This window comes from Vulpes vulpes, chromosome 12 (assembly GCF_048418805.1).
Source record: "Vulpes vulpes isolate BD-2025 chromosome 12, VulVul3, whole genome shotgun sequence".
NCBI lineage: Eukaryota > Metazoa > Chordata > Mammalia > Carnivora > Canidae > Vulpes > Vulpes vulpes.
In genome coordinates this window covers 85,472,192-85,492,199 of record NC_132791.1, presented here as the reverse complement: position 1 = coordinate 85,492,199, position 20,008 = coordinate 85,472,192, and the positions used below count along the sequence as shown (strand labels likewise).

Sequence of the window (20,008 nt, the reverse complement as noted above, 5' to 3'; positions counted from 1 at the left end):
TTTCAGGTGTGCAACATATTGATTCAACAGTTCTGTACATCAGTGCTGGCAAGGTAAGAGTAGTCACCATCTGTCACCATGCAACATTATTACCATATTATTGGCTATATTCCCTGGGCTGTACTTTTCAATCTCTGTGACTTACTTATTTTATAACTGAAATTTTGCGGCTTACTTGTATTCTTAGAGGACCTTCTTTCCTGAAGTTAGAATGAGAATTATATCTTATTGATAATTACTAATACAATGAAGTATTAAAACTGAATACATGAAAAAAGTTCACTAGAAATACTGTGTTAAAAATAAATTAAGGACCAGATGTAAAAAGACACATACTGTATAATTCCAGGTATCTGTGGTAGCTAAAATAGGCAAATTCATCATAGAAGAAAGTAGAGTAGAAGTTACTAGGAACTGCGGAGAGAAAGGAATGGGGAGTAAGTGTTTAAAGGTACAAAGTTTCTGTTTGCAATGATGAAAATCTCTGATGGTTGCACAAAATCGTGAGTGTACTTAAAGCCACTGAATTGTACTCCTATAAATGGTGACAGCAGCAAGTTTTATGTTATATGTTATATGTATTTATTGCAATTAAAAACACATATATTGGGATGCCTGGGTGGTTTAGTGGTTGAGCATCTGCCTTTGGCTCAGGTCATGATCCCGGGGTCCTGGAATCAAGTCCTACATTGGGCTCCCTGCAGGGAGCCTGTTTCTCCCTCTGCTTATGTCTCTGCCTCTCTCTCTTTCTATGCCTCTCATGAATGAATAAAATCATATATATTTAAATATTAAATATTAAATATATATTTAAATATTAAATATTTAATCATATATATATTTAAAAATCAAATTAAAGACACTTGGAAAGTGGGGTGCTGGATTGATGGCTATGTCCCCAAGACAGAGTACTGTTAGCTTGCTGACTCTCCCACGTGGCTGATGGCAGTGCCAGGCAAAGGAAGGGGTGAGACCAATGTGGATACCCACTAGGAAAAGAGAGAAAACCATATCCATTCGTGCAAAGTGGGTACAGCTGCAGGTGAGATAAGCCTCTGCTAATCAGCCCCAGCATGGTTGTCAAGAATTTACAAGTACTGATTTAAATGCATTAAGTAGATCTGATTCTCTGGAGAATCTTACTGAGGATCAATTTCATAGAGCAGAAAACTACTCCACAACTTGTCAGGTTAATACAGAGTTGGGTTAAATTTACATAATGTGTGCCTGTAGGTTCACGGGCTATGACCTTTGATAGCTGGTCCTGAACTTCCCCTTTCACTACATGTCACTGCAAATTCTAGGCAGCGTTTGGAAACACATGCTGCTCTGCCTATTGCTGAGTGGTTTTTAGTGTAATAAATTTGGTGTCAGTCAGATGGATGAAGCAAAGTGCTTCCCTTAAATATCTAGGGTTCTTGCAATGTACTCACCCCCAAACTCTGTTTTACTGTGAAGAGCAAGTTCACTCTGCATGGTACCCAACAAAGGACGCCAGGCTCTTCCAAGTGGCTAATTTGATGGGCTCCTAGAAATGGCCACCTGCCAGCAGTGTCATTTAGAAGGATGCTGGTCCTGAGGACAGTTGAAGATAATTTCTTTCCCATCAGCCTCTACAAAGTAGATTAGGTCCTTGTGGGGCTTTACTTTCTCTGAAAGCAACAGAGTGCTAGCAAAGTGGCCTTAAAGCATTGAAAAAAAAATAACCCTAGTGCATATTGGAAATCAGAAGTGGTTCAGCAGAGGTAGGAGTGAAGACGGAGTACAGGCAAGGGGTCAGGGAGTCTAGGGTTCAAATCCTAGCTTTCTTCCTACAAGCCCTGTGACAGTCTTCAGCACCAATAACCTCATCCACTATAATAACATATAATTTAAATGTAAAAGTCAGACTCATTATTTGTAAAAGTTTTTGTGAGGATCAGATGAGATGAAATATGTAGAAGCACAAAGGAATTAGTTTATTTAACCATACTCAGATCAATTAGTTTCCTCTTTAAAAGAGAAAATGTCGAAAAAGGGCCTCCTAAGTTTTGTTGAAGAAGCTTTTAAAATATACCCCAGTATTTATGGAGTATCCACCATGCTGAAGATGCAGTGCTACTCCTTGAGGGGACATAGGACGGTAGGAGACCTGTCTTTAATTTGAGGGAACTTAGAGTCTAATAGAGCAGATGAGTACATCAGTGCTAAGTCTGATCATGAACTTCTTCCATTCTACAATCTTCAATGGCTTTCTGCCGCTTGAGATAAAATTCCAACCCCTAGGATGGGATTAAACCAATTGTTTTCACCAGTCAAATGGGCTAACTAACTACTTTGTAAGATGCTGTAAGACACCACTCACAGAAGCTAGTGTAAGGTAGTCAATTAATAGTTCACACTAATTATTATATTACCATCATTATTAAAGGAATCTCGTTCCTCCCAATCCCTCACTGTTCTAACTTCATACACCTCTCACTGGACCCAGGCCAGTCCACGACGTGCCTCAAACACACACCGCCCTCTTTCTTCTCACCTTCATTCCCTTAGCCTCCTGCCATTTGGGATCTGGGCCATACTTCAACATCTAGCTCAAAACGCCCCCTCCGTATCCTCACCACGTCATAACTAGACCAATTATCTCACTCCTTTGTGTTCCCACCGCATTTTCTCACCCTCCCTGACTGGGCTCAGTCCCATATTCACCTTCCCCTCATAGAGGAAAAACTCATAAATTCAGTTTGAAGGAAGGTACCCACGAATAAAGGTTGGAAAATTTTTAGTACAAGCTGTGTAGCTGTCTAACTGACTATCACAAAAGTAACGTAACTGTAACAGCTAATTTAAAAAAAAAAAAAAAAAGCTTTATGGGCATGAACTCATGTAGGTTTTACAGCTTTGATAGATGCTGCTTTAATTTTCCTATTTCATGGGTGGATAAACTGAGACCCAAAGAGGTTAAGTAAATTTGCTCAGCGTTACACAGCTATCAAGAGGCAGATTTGTACTCAAACCCAGGAAATCTTATACTCTTCAACAATACATTACATTGTTTTCCAACCACAATATAGCGATGGATAAAAAAAAAAAAAAAAAAGCAAGCAAGCAAACAAACAAACCCAATCTATGAGGACAGTAATCAGTTTTTTCAAACTTTGAGATCCATCAAGCAATTCTGTTCTATCTTTAGATCCTTAGAGTCTCATGAAAGGTTGTCTTCCACCAAGCAGCCTTCCTCATTGAGGATACTCGTGCTTACAGACCCTTCTGCTTTAACCAGCGCCAGGCAGCCTTACATAGGCCACAGCCACAGTATCGCCACGGGGACCCATATATGTGGTCTGGGAAGGACAATTCAAGATAGCACCTACTACTATCCAGGAAGCACCCGAAGCTGTAATGAAAATTGCTTTCATTGCAGCTAAATAATGAGAATAGCTAAAGGTGAGCTGCGAATCTGCATTCGCTCCCCTTAGCCACGGTATGTATGTATGTATGTATGTATATACACAACAGAAGTGTACTTGACAATACACTGATGGCTTCAGGTATACATACTTCCTGGTGGACCTTCTATACGGCCAAATGACCAGGCTTTTAAATAAATGTGAGGCACAGGACAGAAAAATAATAAATTCAGCAAAGATTCGTCTGCAAAATAGATGTAGATCACCTTCCATGAGATGCTTCCAAGTGGTGTGGTATTTAAGACTTCCAAGTGAGGGGATCCCTGGGTGGCACAGCGGTTTGGCGCCTGCCTTTGGCCCAGGGCGCAATCCTGGAGACCCGGGATCGAATCCCACATCGGGCTCCCAGTGCATGGAGCCTGCTTCTCCCTCTGCCTGTGTCTCTGCCTCTCTCTCTCTCTCTCTCTCTCTCTCTCTCTCTGTGTGTGTGTGTGTGTGACTATCATAAATAAATAAAAATTTAAAAAAAAAGACTTCCAAGTGAACAGTCGATCAGTACATGTGGGCTGATCAATATCCATAATTCGTTACTCTAACAATGGTTCAGCTTTTGTCATAATTTCATAGGCCAGCAAACGAAGGGTGGGTAAAAATATCACACAGAACAAGTGGCAAATTTGAAACAAATGATCTATTCCAACTTAACTGACTCTAACTAAAACATTAATAGGAAAAATAGAGAAGATATGTACAATATAGATCATAAAATAATCTATACTATTAAACAGCCTTCCCCCAGTGTCAAAATATTGTTTAAAAAGATGCAAAACATGCCTCACACACTGCTCTCCATTAAATAGCATTCTGAAATTCTTGCTCACAAGTGCAAATGATGATTTTTTTAGTGGCATTTTTAACATGTGATATTAAAAAACCTCCTCCTCTTCCCTTTGAAAAGGAACTTTTGAGGATGCCAAATTAATTTTGGAGATGACTTTTCATTTTGTTTAAGCCAAGATATTTTTTTTCTCCTTTGCAATTTTAACCAAACAGAATTCTTAGAAATGAAAAAATAGTAACAAGTATATTTCTAGAGTAGAATAGCCTTTCAGAACTGAAAATGTTATATCAATCCTTTAATGTTACCCAGTCTTGGCTTTTTAAATTCCCTTAAGAAAAAAATACCACATATTCGTATTATGTTGCCAACACTGAATGTGTCATTTTGGTGGATTTCTGATTTGGCCAATATGATTTTTTCATGGCACAAAATAGTTTGAAAAGCAATTTCTAGTCACTTCGCAAATATGGCTCCTGAGAAGCTGAAGTGACTCTACCTGATGTTAGAAGTTTCAAATACCAACGATTCACCCTACAAGTTTACTTAAAGTGCTACGATGCTGAGTCCAACTGCTTTTGTAAAAATCGTTTAGCTCAACATATGAACTTTTTGTAATTTTTTTGAAAAAAAAGCTTATCCAAAACATTTGAAATCTTACCTGAAGGGTTACTTGTATATTTCTCAATGAGTTCTTTCTTTTTACCTTCCACAAATATTAAGCTATATTATGTGCAGGAATGGGTTTACTACTTAGAACACAAGGTTTAAAAATAAACCAATCTCCACCCTCACGGATCATCCACAGAGATGGCTGCATCATCAAAGAACTGCAATCCGTTGAGCTAACACAGGAAGAGGAGACATTCCCAGTAGGCATCAATGAATGAGAAGTTCACTGGGTGGAGAAACAGAATTTCATGCAGAAGAATCAACATGAAAAAAAAGGTATGGCTGCTAAAGAACACAGTATATGTAGAAAGGGAAGAAATGCCATGTGGGGAAGATGGGAGGGAGGGATGAGATCTCAATAGTGAGCTGACAATGAATTCCTAGGGATCTTGAATGTCATGCAAAGGAGTCACCATTTTATCTTGTAGGAAAATGGAAACTAACAAAATCCTTTAAATTTTTCCTTTCACTTCATCATACTCACTCATTCCTATGGAAAATACCAGAGGAGTATCATTCTTAAATCAAGTCCCAATTGATCTAATACTACAAACATCTTCATTTTTGCTTTATTTACTTCTCATCTTTGTTGACATACACATATTTTCATGATTTTGTAATCAATGTGTATTGATGTGTGATCAATTGCACACACAATTATGAAGGATGAATTTTTTCTTTTTTTTTAAGATTTTATTTATTTATTCATGAGAGACAGAGAGAGAGAGAAAGAGGCAGAGACACAGGCAGAGGAAGAAGCAGGCTCCATGCAGGGAGCCCAACATGGGACTGGATCCTAGGTCTCCGGGATCACGCCCTGGGCCGAAGGCGGGGCTAAACCACTGAGCCACCAGGGCTGCCCATAAAGGATGAATTTGAGGCTCACATTGTATTACATACTTCAAGTGCCACCGAGGGTTTTCAGGAATGGTAGTAATTCAATCAGACCCTTTCTTTGGGAAGACAACCCTCAAAATCATAGGATGAATGGAATATAGGAAAGATAGACGTAAGGCAGAAGTACTTTCTGGAAGGTGGCTGCAGTAGTCAGGCAAGTGATGCTAACAGCAGAAACAGACCAAGAGCAGGGGAATGGAGAAGAGTGGTAGACCGTGAAATACATTTGAGGCAAAACTCTAGTGTGTGGTCAAGGGGCAAAGCGTAGGAAGAGGAGGTGGTGTCCAGCATCGATGATTGGCTGGATGCTGATGCTGTTTCTCAAGACAAGGAACCCATAAAGGGGGACAGGGCAGTAACAGGAGGAGGTGTAGAGTCAAGTCAGAGGCACCTACGATAACCCAGATGGAGCCATCTGGGAGGAAGATGGAAGCCGATGATCTTAAGCTCCGAGAGGAAGAGAGAGCTATGTTCATCAGGAGAACAGAACTGGTAACGATGTCATGATGTGATGATGAGGTATTCAGGAAAAGCATGTGCAGTAAGGAGCTCCGGTGGGTTTCTTTCTGTTTTCACTCCAACCATGTGCCAATGTGGCAGTTTCATCCTGATTTCTTTTGATGCATAGCAAACACCTCCTTTCCAAGCTTTCAAACTGTCACCAAGGAAGGGTACCTTCCAAGTTAATCACCATCTGTTTTGATGATGCCTATTATAGGACCATTCACTGCATTTCCTGAACTGGTGTGGTTTCACTCAGTTATACCCAACCACACAGCTTCTCCAAAGGACTGATGTTATTAGCCTGTGACAGTATCAGCAAGAGGAGTGAGTTTTCATGTATTTCACAGAAGGCACGCTTGGTACTGTTTTACAGAACGTCATGTATGACAGTGAAGGGGATCTAACTAAGGGGATCTAACTTTCTCTAAGCGAGAAAGCCTTTAAAGAGCTTTCCAGCAATGGTCTTCGGTGGGGGGGAGGGGGTACTGATCTGCCTCTTTTCCTGTGTCTATCTGCCTCCCAAAAGCAGTGCCTAAGGTTTAGGAAGCCATTTGGAAAATCTGCAGTTTTGGAGGATGCCACATGGTAAAGAACACAAGTGATGTAGTGAAATATTTTTTTAGAACCAGCTCTTTGCTTTCCCAACAATGGATGACTATTTGTAAGGAAATATTCCATATATTTCGCCTGCTTCTCCCTCTGGCTGTGTCTCTGCCTCTCTCTGTGTCTCTCATGAGCAAATAAATAAAATCTTAAAAAAAAAAAAAGACCTTTAATGAAGGTTCAGGCACTGATGCCAACAACTGTACACTTCTCTTGCATGAGTGATAGTCTGTGCCCCTGCCTCCTGCCTCACAAAGCCAGCCCACACCAGAACCCAACTGCAAGAGGCTACACAGAGAAAACCTAATCAGGTTTCAATGAAGCACGTGTGCAAAAAAAAAAAAAAAAAAAAAGCCTCTTTTGGTCTCAATATTGCTTCGGAAATCTGTGCTCTCTTTTCTTACCTTAGCTGAGAATGAGAAGAAAAAAAAAATTTCCCAATGCATTGTTATACCTTCCTGCTCTTCAAACCTCCTGTTGACAAAATTAGATGGACACCTGGGAGAAGACACTTCCTGCTGCTGTGCCTGAAGGTGCCTTTTATTTTTTAAAATATTTTATGTATTTATTTGATGGAGAGAGAGAGAGAGAGAGAGTACAAGCCAGAGGGAGAAGCAGAGGGAGAGGGAGAGGGAGAAGCAGTCTCCCCGCTGAATAGGGAGCCCAATGTGGGGCTCGATCCCTGGACCCCAGGATCATGACTGAGCCGAAGTTAGGCAGACTCCTAACGGACCGACTAAACCATCCAGGCGCCCCCTGAATATGCCTTTTAACACAAACTTAATCCAAGATCGACACAACTTCTCTTAAATGAAACTGACTAAGCAAGAGTAAAAACAAACAAACAAACATACAAACAAACGCTGCAAAAAAAAAAAAAAAAAAGCTTCAGTGCAGTTGGAAGTGGCTGTCTTAATGGCTAATAAGTTTCCCAATTAGCTCACTGGTTCCCTTAGAGGCTGGCTAGACTTCCCGAGTTCTTCTGTTTGGTTTCTGTTAGGTCTTTTACCAGGGCTGGATCTGGCAGCAAGGGCATGAGGAATTGCACTAAAAGCAAAAACCGCCCTGCAAATCTCTTCTGGAGCGTCCAAGGCCAGGGGTGCCCTTGCTGCAGCAAGTGGAGGAGGGCAGGAGGGGGCCCCGTGTGGCCACTGCAGTCTGTTGTCATCAGATTCAAATCCTGAATCTGCTGCTGGCACTGGGGATGCTTTGATGTGTGTCCACTGCAGCTTAACTTTATCCCTTTCAGGAATGGGATCGCTCTCCTGCCACCAAAATGGGCAACCTGCGCGCCCTAACAGCTGAAAGAAACAGCGTTCAAAAGAAACTGCCAAGGGCAGCAGGCGTGGCCTTGGGATCCGAGGCTACAGTGTCTAGGTTCCTACAGCACTGCTCCCACCTCCGATCCCCTTCTGTCCTGAGATTCCGGTCCCCTTCCCCAGAGTCGACATGACTTCTGGACTGTGCGTGGGCAGGGGCCACCGCCACTAATAGGGACAGTCAGAACCACCACCAGTTGAAGAGAAGGAGACAAAAAGGTTTCCAGAACAGCCTCTGACTGAGGGGACTTGACACATTTGGACAAAACGGAGTTTCTATGGGATCAGAGAATATCTAGACTTCACATCCCCAAAAGGCTAAAAGCCACTGAAGAATGAATGCAACCCTGGTGGCTGGATGCTGCTTATTAGACCAAATATTGCCTGGGCACCTGAGACGTGCTGAGAGCTAGACCCTATGCTGCAGGTGAGGAGGCTCAGAGGCTGAGGGAGTGGACACAAGCAGCTGCTCACAAACCTCGGTGTGCAAGACTTCTCTGCGGTGAGTCTCTTAGGCTCCACATCCCCAGAAATTCTGACTCATTGCGCCCAGTGTTGCTGAATCTGCAACTTTAATACACATGCACAGGTGGCTTGGCTGCAGGAGATCCTGGGGCCAGACCACAGAAACGCTGGGTTAAGACCTGATTCCTGCCCTCAGTGAGTGTGCAACCCAGACGGGGTGATAGCAAACACCCACAAGGCAATACACAGCCCTAGATTTTTCTTTCTTTCTTTCTTTCTTTCTTTCTTTCTTTCTTTCTTTCTTTCTTTTTTATGATGCTCGTTCTAAATGTTCCAGGAGTTCAGAGGCCTGCGCATTCCAGGAAGAGGGTGAATGTGAGACAGGCTCAATGGTCAGGCAGGCAGGTCCTGCTTAGCGAGAAACAGCCCAATGGTCTACACCAAACCTCCTGATTCAGCATGACAAGGGGGCCATGGCAGATATATGCGTGAAGACAAAGCCATGAATTAGAGGACTGCCACCCAGCAGGTAAACAGGCTTCCTAGGTTGAGTACAAGGAGGACACTGTCACCAGGAGAATCATAACACTGGCATTTCCAGATAACACGATGTTCGCATTTTCATTCTGCCACATTCATGTGGTTTCCTGCACTTCATGATTTCACATTTGTAAGACAAAAAAAAAAAATGCTGTCACGAAACCCAAATAATGCACCATTCTGAGGCAGACAGCCAGCTGCTAACAAGAGTGACATCTAAGCATCATTTAAAGTGTCATTCATAGCTCTGCTCCGGAAAAGGGATGTTTAGTGAGAAAGAAAAAATAATAAATTATGTTCAATTTAAAACAAAGTTTGGGACTCCACAGGGTTCAAGTATTGGTAGAAAACCCATAAGACGCTGACAGCAAACAGAACAGAGAAGGAAGAGTTAGATCCCCGACAGGAAACTAAAGGACAAATATTATATTATATTATATTCGTATAACAATGTGCCACGTTGTCTTTAACGCCACAAGGGAATGCATTACTAACCACAGACACCACAAGGCCTGTTTGACCAAAGGGCTGGTTCACAAGATCGTAGGGAGAAGGAGGGAGAAGGGACCCCAGAGTGCCTGGCTCCTTCTCCACCACTGGTGCATCCAAAGAGCCAAAGATGACCTGCCAAGGGCTCACCATCGATTCGGCGGAGCAAGAATCAAAGGGGATGATGATTTAATTAATTTCAGCAGAGTGAACTATGGCATTTTTAGATTTGCAAGGGACCCTGGAGGTCACCAAGGCACGCACTGGAGTTTTTAGAAGTGACTCATTCCTTGAGGATGAGTAAGTTGTCTGAGGTCAACAAAGGTGGGCAGAACCAGCTTCCATTTGAGGACTGTTTCTAAGAACTACAATCAATGAGGCTGGTGAAACTTCCTTGGAAATCCACAGCATTTTTTTGGTGTCTTGTTTGGCATTTATTTATTGTTTCTTTATAGTTTAGAGGACTTAAATTCCACCTCCAGATCAAGGCTCTCATGCGGGCACCATGTGTAGTTAAAAGGTGCTCAGTAAATACGTGTTGAGTAAGACTTGGAAAATCCCAGTGCTTCTCACCTTGCCCTCATTGATACTCCACTACAGGGTAACAAATCTGCCATCAGCTTGAATCGACCGTCTCGTGTGTGATTAATCCCTTACCCTCTCAGCTAAAAGGAATGTCTGGAAGATGTAGTTGGTTGGTTGGCTGTGCGTTCAGTTGTTTGGGGGTGCTTTTTCCCTTCTTTTTGGTCTTTTCTAACCACAGATTCATTGTACTCAGATCCCGCTACTCTGCAAATTTTATTTTTTTGTTGTTTTGTTTTGTTTTGTTTTTACTCTGCAAATTTTAGAAACAAACATGCTAAGTCAATTTCATTGTTCTCTTGGCTCTCCATCACTAGAACAACATTTTCTCACACAGCCTGTTGCTTGGGTTGTAGAGAAATAGCCCTGCACTCGACTAAGATGTCCTGAGACACCAAATAAATGATGATTGATGAAATCTAGAGCTAATGAATGCCAAGTCCTTTGGATGACTTACCCACAACTATTTGTGTTTCAAGACCATCCGTGCAGGCTGAAGTCCACCCTTTCTTGCTCATGGTCCGTAGCAGCACTACTTTTGAGGCCTCAGAACAAATTCTTTCATTTTGCTCCAGTATGCTACAGGAAAAGAAAACAAAACAAGTCAGAATGAAAAATGCCACTTCAAGCAGTTAGTTGATATTCAGGGGGAAATCCCTGGCCTCTCTCAGATGTATATTTTATAACCTCAAACAAGCATGTTAATTATCAGAACGATGCTATCACACAACTGATCTACCTATGGTGCCCTGAAATAGTAGAGGGTGGGGGAGGGGAGAGGAAGAAAGAAAACAGAGCACCTGCCGGGGTAGGTAGGACATCTCGAAAATTATGATATATACCACTAGGAATGTGCCTGCAAAATTTCAAGTTTACTAGCTGAAATAAGTACCCAGAGAAGAATTCCTGATGTTGAATAATTAAAGATAACTGACATGCACTTATCAAGGGTAGAAAGTAGAGAAAGGTTTGTTTCAAATTAAAATTCATCTGATTCTGCCCATTAAGGACTCAGACTCACCGAGCTAATATTAATATCTTTAAACACAGGGCTGCTAGGATTGCACAACAAAGAAAAGATAAAGTGTTAGAGGAAATTTTCGATTTTGCGCCACAAATAGGTGATTGACGGGTTTTCACTCTGACTCGGTAAATCTCAATAAAGAACTGCCCCAGCCAAGTTGGAAGGCAGCATCTACTTTACACGCTGAAATGTGAAATGAATGGTTAAAATATGCATGCCTCCTTACCCCCACTCAGAGCAGCTGACAAAGCCTACACAGTGGAACTGTGTGGTGACAAGGTGGTGGCTCTGAAAAGTACTCCTCTGCCTTGTGAGCTTACAACATTCACTGGTCACTGGTTTGTTCTAGCTTCTCCCAGTGCTCAGTCCACTCCTCTGTTTTTTTTTTAAATTTTATTTATTTATTCATGACAGTCACACAGGGAGAGGCAGAGCCATAGGCAGAGGGAGAAACAGGCTCCTGCGGGGAGCCCAGTGAGGGACTCGATCTCAGGACCCCGGGAATCACACCCTGAGCCAAAGGCAGATGCTCAACCACTGAGCCACCCGGGTACTCCTGTTTGGATTTTTTTGACAATGGCCATTAGAACTTGGAAATGTCTTCAAAAGACGTCTGCAGACCCTTCCAGCCTCTTAGGAGCTCTTCCTCCTTTGTTCTGGAAGCACACTGCAAGAATGTCACCCAGCTCTCTCACTACGATGACCGCATCCCACTTGGCACGCCCAACTCTACGCATCTCCAAAGGTCCTGAGGCCACTGCTGGGTCATCATCCAATGACCCAGTTGTAAGACAGAAAACATACCTTTATGCCTCATTGGTGACCAGGTGAATAATCGATTCCTTGAAAGCCTTCCGAAGAAGCTATTACTTTATAGAAGACTCAACGTGTTTGAAAAGGACTTTTTGGGGGGTTGTGCCTATCTGTGGTTAAATGCGTGGAGGCACTTAGAACTTCTGAGGAGGAAGAGAAAGCTGCTCTTGGGTAATGTTTAAACAAGTGAGTTGAGTTTAAGCCCATTATATTTTCAGCTGAGTTGGAAGGCGACTGCCTGAAAATGGCAAAGTCTTTTTTATTTTCTTGATGCTATCAATACCCACCGAAAGTGGGGTTGTCACGATTTTATTAGTTTCCAGAGCAGCTTTCATGAAATGTAACTCAGCTCCCACTCAAATGTGTAACAGTAACATATTGCTACAAATCAACATAAGCCAGGAAGTTCAAAGCATGACAAACTGTCTTTATCTTACCGTTTGGGTAAAAACAGAATTTTGAAGGGAGGAGGAAGATTTCAGCGAGCCCACTGCATGTTATTGGCTGATATTAATCTTTTTTTTTTTTTTAACTAAAAATAAATTGCTGCCTTTCTTTCACTTGTTACCAGCTTTCTATCTTGAGTCTTTCAGGACTGGGAGGGTCTCCGTCGTCTAGTTCAAAATTCCTCTGCAAAGGAAGCGGCTGGCCCAGGAAGGCTGGCAGCACATGGCAGGTTCATCTGAGCCTTGAGCAGACTTAGGGTTTAATCACTCATGCCCACTGACTCACTGAACACCATGTACGGTGTTGGTTGGAAAAGTTTACCAGAAGCTCAGGACCTTCTCGGGTCACCCTTTCTCTCTTTCTTCTCTGTGTTTTGTCTAAAGGAAGACATTCATTTCTGGGTTATATTTTGTCATCCAGTGGAGCAAAATTATCTAAGAGAGGCGGAATGGCTCTCTAATTAGCTCAGGGCCCTACCCTGGCTGCCAAAGCCAGGTGTCCAGAGGAGCAAGTCACACTCTTTGTAGAGGAGAAAAAAAAAGGGGGGGGGGGACAAGGACTGATCTAAGTGACAAGATTTTCCATTCTTATCTCTGTCGACGTGAAGGAGCTGGAAGTGATTCATTTTGTGATTTATCGCAGACCCTCAATTACACATAGTGCACCAAGTATGAGATGATTTTTGTCAAAAGAAAACCAGTAAGGATTCTATACACCTCCTTTTAAAGCAGTAATTTCAAAATATTTTCCTCCTTCAGCAACTTTTCAGCAGTGCTGTTGATAACCAACAAAAACAAGTTTAATCCCCTTTGCCTACCCATTCTTGTTTGCCAGTTGAAGCTATAAATAGAGATAAGACCAAGTCTAGAAAGAAGAAAAGAACACCAGGGGACTAGAGCATTCACAGATCTGCCTAAACCCTGAACGTTATCTACATAAACAAGGATTTCAATCGAGATGTTATCCTTACAGGGTCTGGAATTCAATAAGCATTTTTGCGATAATTTTCTGAACAGTTATAAACAAATAGCAGCAGCAAAGTATACTCTATCAACATGTGTCAGAAACAGTGGCCCAAAAACCATGAGGTGTTTGTTGTTGTTTTTTTTTTATTTCTTTTCATCTCAATTTTGCCACTAACTGGATTTTTCAGTTTAAGCACCAACTCTGAAGTAGAATGTAGCTCCTTATGTATCAAATAAAGGGACGTAAGTAACTGTCTTCCGTAATTAATTCCCAATTAGAATTCAAGTTGCTTTTATATGTATTTGAGTATACCATAGCAAAAGAGACCTCTAAAAACACAACTGTTTGTCCTTAAATAATAGTGAAAGGGAATATAAAGGAAGGGAAAAGAAATGTTGGGAAATATCAGGAAGGGAGACAGAACATAAAGACTCCTAACTCTGGGAAACGAACTAGGGGTGGTGGAAGGGGAGGAGGGCAGGTGTTGGAGGGGAATGGGTGACGGGCACTGAGGCGGACACTTGACGGGATGAGCACTGGGTGTTTTTCTGTATGTTGGTAAATTGAACACCAATAAAAATTAATTAAAAAATAAATAAATAAAAAATAAAAACACAACTGTATTTCTAGGAGTTATCAGGTACATCGCTATTCTAAAATTCAACAATTAGACACAGCACAGGAAAAAGAAAAAAACAAAATAAAATCTAACACCTTCATTGTGAAATACCCCTTCAGTGGGGAATGGGTGTTCTATTCAATAAACAGTGCCAGGAAAATGAGCTCTTTATTTGGAAAGAGTCAGATCCCCATCTTACACAATTCAGAAAATAGATTCTAATTAATTAAAAAATTAAACACATAAATATGTGTTTACAGAGACATGCATATGTAGGTTTATATATATATACACATACATATACATATATACATATGTATGTATACATATATACGTATATACATATACACATACATATATACATATATACATATATATACATATATATATAATTTTATACAATTAAATACAGAAAAATAATTTTATAATCATGAGAGGCCCTGTAGGCCATTGCAGAGACTTTGACTTTTTACTCCAAGTGATACAGGAAGACACCAGAGAATTTTGAATAGAGTGAAGTGAAGTGTCTTGTGAAGAACAGACCATAAGGGGACAAGGCTACAGGCTTGTAAAACAGGCTACCGCAGACATTTAGGTGAGACATCTAACACGTAGACTATTAATGTGGTGTGACACTGGGGGAGGAGATAATAAGAAATGATGAGATTTTGGATGTACTTTGAAGGTCAAGTTGACAAGCAGTATAAGAGAAAGAAAAGAGTTGAGGAGGATCCATCTAAGTTTTTGACCAGATCATCTTTAAGAATGGAGCTGCCCATTCACCAAAATGGAAAAGATGGTGGAAGAAGAAGGTGTGTGTGTGTGGGGGGGGGCACTCCATTCTTGCATGTTAGGTCTAAAATGCCTATTAAACATCCTGGGGAGATATCAAGTAGCCAGCAGGATACGGGCGATAGCAAGTCGACAGGAGGCTATGTAAGTCTGAAATTCACAAACGTGTGGATAGAAAACACAAGTTAAAGCACAAGTAACTGTCACAGGCGGTTCCCAAGATAGACCCCAATGACCCCATCTCTTGACATTCATGCTCTTGTATAGTCCTCTCCCCTTGAGAATAGACTAGATTGAGCATTCTCTAGCAAACTGAGGGCAGCAAAGGCAATGGGATGTCATTTCCAAAATTAGGTGACAAAAAGACTGGCTTCCATCCTGCATGCTCTTGTATATTCTCTACAGGGTTACTCATAATGGGGGCAGTGGTGCTGGCTGCCAGTCTGCGAAAGCCATCCTGCGGAGAGGCCCATGTGCCCTGCTGGAGTCTGTATAAAAGTGAGCTTGGAAGCAGATCCCAACCCTCCCCCCACCCCCATCCTTTAGATGAGACTGCAGCCTGAGTTAATTAATGGCTTGACTGCAACCTTATGGAGATCCCAAGCCTGAGACAGATAAAAAAATGTGCCCTGGTTCCTAATTATAGAAACTGTGAGATAATAAGCATTTGTTGTTTTAAGCCACCAGGTAATTTGTTACACAGCAATAGGTTACTAATACAGTTATGACGGGCAAAGCACTGTTCTAGGAATTTTATATGACTTTTTACAGTTGGAGAAACTGAGTCACAAAGAAGTTACATCACTTTCCCAATACCACAAATATGTGACAGAGATGGGAATCCAACTCAGGCCATCTGACTCCTGAGCTAAGGCTCTCTATGACTGTAAGCCAAAACCCCTCAAAGATAACCTTTTCTGCCTTGGATGTGCATACTCAAAATGTGACTTTTCCCTCTAGGAAATGCTAATATCATAGACTATATGCAAACAATGGCCTGTGTGCATCTTCACCAAGCTTCTTAACCTGTCACAGAGCTCTACAATCCTATTTTCGATATCCCAAATACATACATTTCGATATCCCAAATACATTACAATATATACACACACACACACATATATATATATATATATATATATATATATACTGTCAAAGAAGATGGAAAGGTGGCCTCTTGCCATTTGAAGAGTAACCTCCTTCTGGGGTTCTTTAATTTCAGTCTGGTTCATCTAGTTGATTTAACTATGAGAGAACTGCCAGCATAGTTTGCAAATGCTCTCATATAAATTCCTGTAGACTGAATGTCCTTTTGCACATTTAAAGAGCCCTCCTTTCTAAAACTACTTAATGGTAAAAACAAACAAACAAACAAAAAACACCAAGATACTGGATAAGACAGCTACAGTATTTCTGCTTGAATTATTTAAATAATAAGGGAAAACTGATTTTCAGTTGCCAGTAGAGAGTCATTAAGGATTCAAACAATATTAAGGGGTTTTTTTAAAGATTTTATTTATTTGGGGGCACGTACATACTAGTAGGAAAGGGAAGAGGGGAGAGGGAGAAGGAGAAGCAGACTCCACCCTGAGCGGGGAGCCTGACACAGGGCTCAATCCCAGGACCCTGAGATCATGACCTGAGCTGAAGGCAGATGCTTAACTGACTGAGCCCCCTCAGGCACCACCCCCCAAAAAATATTAAGTTTCTAAGTAGGAACTGGTAAAACCAAAACATAAAAAAAAGCGTTTGAGCTACATAAAGTATAGTAACTACTGTCTCTTTAGTATTTAAAACAAATTAAGACTTTTCCATTCTTTCCTTGACACAGACGTGAAATACAGAAAGTGAAAGAAGTGATCTCTGTACTTCTGTGCTTCAGTACAAATTTAGAATGGCACTGTTGTCAGAAAGGAAACTGTTGCTGGTTATTGTACCCTCATTTTTTTAGGAAAAGAATGCCCATCAAGCAGTAGCCAGGAACATGTTCATCCATACCATGGAATCCTTTTATTGTTTTAACTAAGGAACATGTTCATCCACACCATGGAATCCTTTTATTGTTTTAACTAAGGTTATGCCCACAACCAATGGAAACCAAAGAACTGGAAAGAAAGAATCATTAAAAAAAAAAAAATACAACGAAACCCACTGCCATTTATAAATCTCTTTTTTCTTTCTTTTTTTCTGTTTTTTCATAAATCTTTCTGTTACAAGAAGTGACTGTGTTTTATAAAGGCATATGATGCATCACCACAGGTATTTTTTGCCATTTAAAAATACCAAACAGTAGTGACAGGCCTCGTGCCGAGGCTGCCAGGACTAACCTGCAATTTGGACGATTTGTATGGGGATGACATTACCCTGTCTTGTGACACAAGCAGCAGATGCTGCTGATTAACACACAAAAATGTCTAAAACAGAGTTTCACCAACACAGGAGTTTGCAGAGTAAAGACGGCTTTGATGATTAGCAGCAAAATAGTATCAAATGATGAAGGATGAGTGGTTTCCTTTTTAAAAAAGAAGAGTCAATCAAATTAACTGGTAAGCTTTCATGGACCTTCTTCTAAGTAAAGTACAAGATGTAACTGCAAGTACTTGATAAATCTTGCTTCTTGTTTTTGGGAGAGGGTAGCATATATCGTGCATTAGCCAGTGTGTTCAGTGGGATGCTATATTCCATGGCAAAACACCACGTTATGCTAAAAATGAAATGAGGACAAAAAACACTGGGATACATTTGGGAAACACTTTTGAGGGACTCTGGTGATCTGATATGTATTATAAATCTCAAAGGGGAAAAAAAGCATGCGGCTCACCCCAAAATACATTTGACCACAGAACACTTTTTCCAGAAGAAGTAAGCAACCAGTAGACATGCACTGACCAAAATGCATCCTAGCAATCAATTCACAAGGTCTGTGGTTCTTGGACTTTTTCTTCTCAAGTCCCCTTTGCATCTCTAAAATGTAGTAAGGATCCCAAAGAGTCTTTAATTAGGCAAATCATACTGAACAATACTTATTGTATTAGAAATTGAAACTGCAAAAAACTAAAATATGTTAAAATTAACTCATTTACTGTAAATAATAATATACCCATTGCACATTACATAAAACAGCATGTCTTTATGAAAAAGCAACTGTATTCTCCCAAATAAAAAAGTTCAGTGCGAAGAGTGACACTGATTTAAATTTTTGCTAATTTCTTTAATAACTGGCTTAACAGGGGGGCACGTGGTTGACTCAGTTGGTTTAGCGCCTAACTCTTGATTTCAGCTCACATCTTAATCTCAGGGTGGTGAGTTCAAGCCTTGTCTTGGGCTCTACAGTGGGCATGCAGCCTACTTTAAAAAAAATTGAAAAATAATAAAATAAAATAAAATAAAATAAAATCTTTTTAAAAATCTGGCTTAACAGAAAAAAGTTGAGTTCTCAAATGAGCCTCTGAATTCAATTTTCTGTGATACGTAGTTTGGTGAACATGTAGGCTGGCCGTATCCATGACATAAATCATGAAGAAAGGGCACGCTATTAAGAAAACATCTTGATAAGAACCTGGGAAAGGTGTACACTTTAGACTTCTTTAGCAAATGCTTTCTTTTAATAATCTAGGTTTTAATAATCTAGTAAGGATTTGTTTTAACCAAAGATGATAAACTCTTTAAATACCCTGAATGAGATTCAGAAAGTCCTGTTTCATGAAATCAGTTAACAAAGTATGTATGTAATCATAAACCATCAACTATTTATTAACAATGATTAAACAACACTGGCCATCTGGTTGTTCATGTATTCATGCAGCAATAATAATAATAGCTAATATTGTGTGTGTGGGGGGGTGTTTTTAAGGGGGGAGGGGCAGGGAGAGAGCGAGAGAGAATTTCAAGCAAACTCCACACTGAGCATGGAGCCCGACACAGGGCGCCATCTCATGACCCTGAGACCATGACCTGAGCCGAAATCAAGAGTCAGATGCTCAACCCACTGAACCACCCAGGCGCCCCGATACCTAATATTTGAGTGTTAAGCCCTCAAATTACATTATCTCCTTTTGGCCTTATAACCACTCTATGAGGTAGACACTTTCATTATTCTACCTTTAATCAATGAAGAAATGGAGGTGATTAGACCTAAGTAACACACTCAAGGTACTAAGTAACTAAGTGACAGATTCAGGACTCCAACTACTGTCTGACACCAAACATTCTCTCTTAACTCATTTCCAATTCACAGTTTAGTAATCCAGATTCTTCCTCTGGCCGTTATTCCAAGAAATAATGAAATATCTTCTTCATTTTCCTATTTCAAAGTGAGTAGCTGCTCGATGAATTAGTTTGGAGCCCACACTAATAAATGTGCATAAAATGGGAACATTCTTCTGCCTCCCAAAGCAGACTATCCACGATATTCAATGAAAAAAAAAAAAAAAAGAAGAAGTCTCTCTCAAAAGTCACATAGGCTGGATGAGATGAGCCCAATCTTCTGATTCTTAAAAAGTCATGAGGATGGAGCAATCGTAACGACGTTCTGGAAATAAAACCCAACGTACCAGTCCATATCCCCCTCTTTATTCCTCTGAAAGCACAGTCACAAAACAGGGACGAGGAAAATGCCTGTCATCTCTAAGGCACCACAATAAGGCAAGGAGAAAGCATAGGCAGACCTTGTTTTATTGCCCTGTGCTTTAGAGTGCTTATCAGATACTGTATTTCTTTTTCTTTCTTTCTTCTTTTTCTTTCTTTCTTTCTTTCTTTCTTTCTTTCTTTCTTTCTTTCTTTCTCTTTCTTTCTTTCTTTCTTTCTTTCTTTCTTTCTTTCTTTTTTTTTTTTTTTTTTTTTAACAAATTGAAGGTTGTGGTGACCCTGCCTGGAGCAAGTGTATAGCACTCTTTCTCCAACACGGCATTTGCTCACTTCATGTCCCTGTGTCACCTTTTGGAAATTCTCATAATATTTCAAACTTTTTTATTATTATTATGTTTGTTACAGTGATTAGTGATCCAATGATTACAACTCACTGAAAGCTCAGATGGTGGTTAGCATTTT

At 40.6% G+C, this 20,008-nt stretch overlaps 1 protein-coding gene across 4 annotated transcripts in view; it reads right to left on the bottom strand.

Annotated features, from left to right (window-relative positions):
* Nucleotides 1-20,008, bottom strand: part of ATXN1 (ataxin 1) — a 403,943-nt gene that overhangs the window by 287,719 nt on the left and 96,216 nt on the right. For all 4 annotated transcript variants that reach the window (XM_025999330.2, XM_025999331.2, XM_072729076.1 and 1 more), the window contains one exon: nucleotides 10,756-10,877. The gene's annotated coding sequence lies outside the window, so the exon portion shown is untranslated. The remainder of the gene's footprint in view (nucleotides 1-10,755; nucleotides 10,878-20,008) is intronic.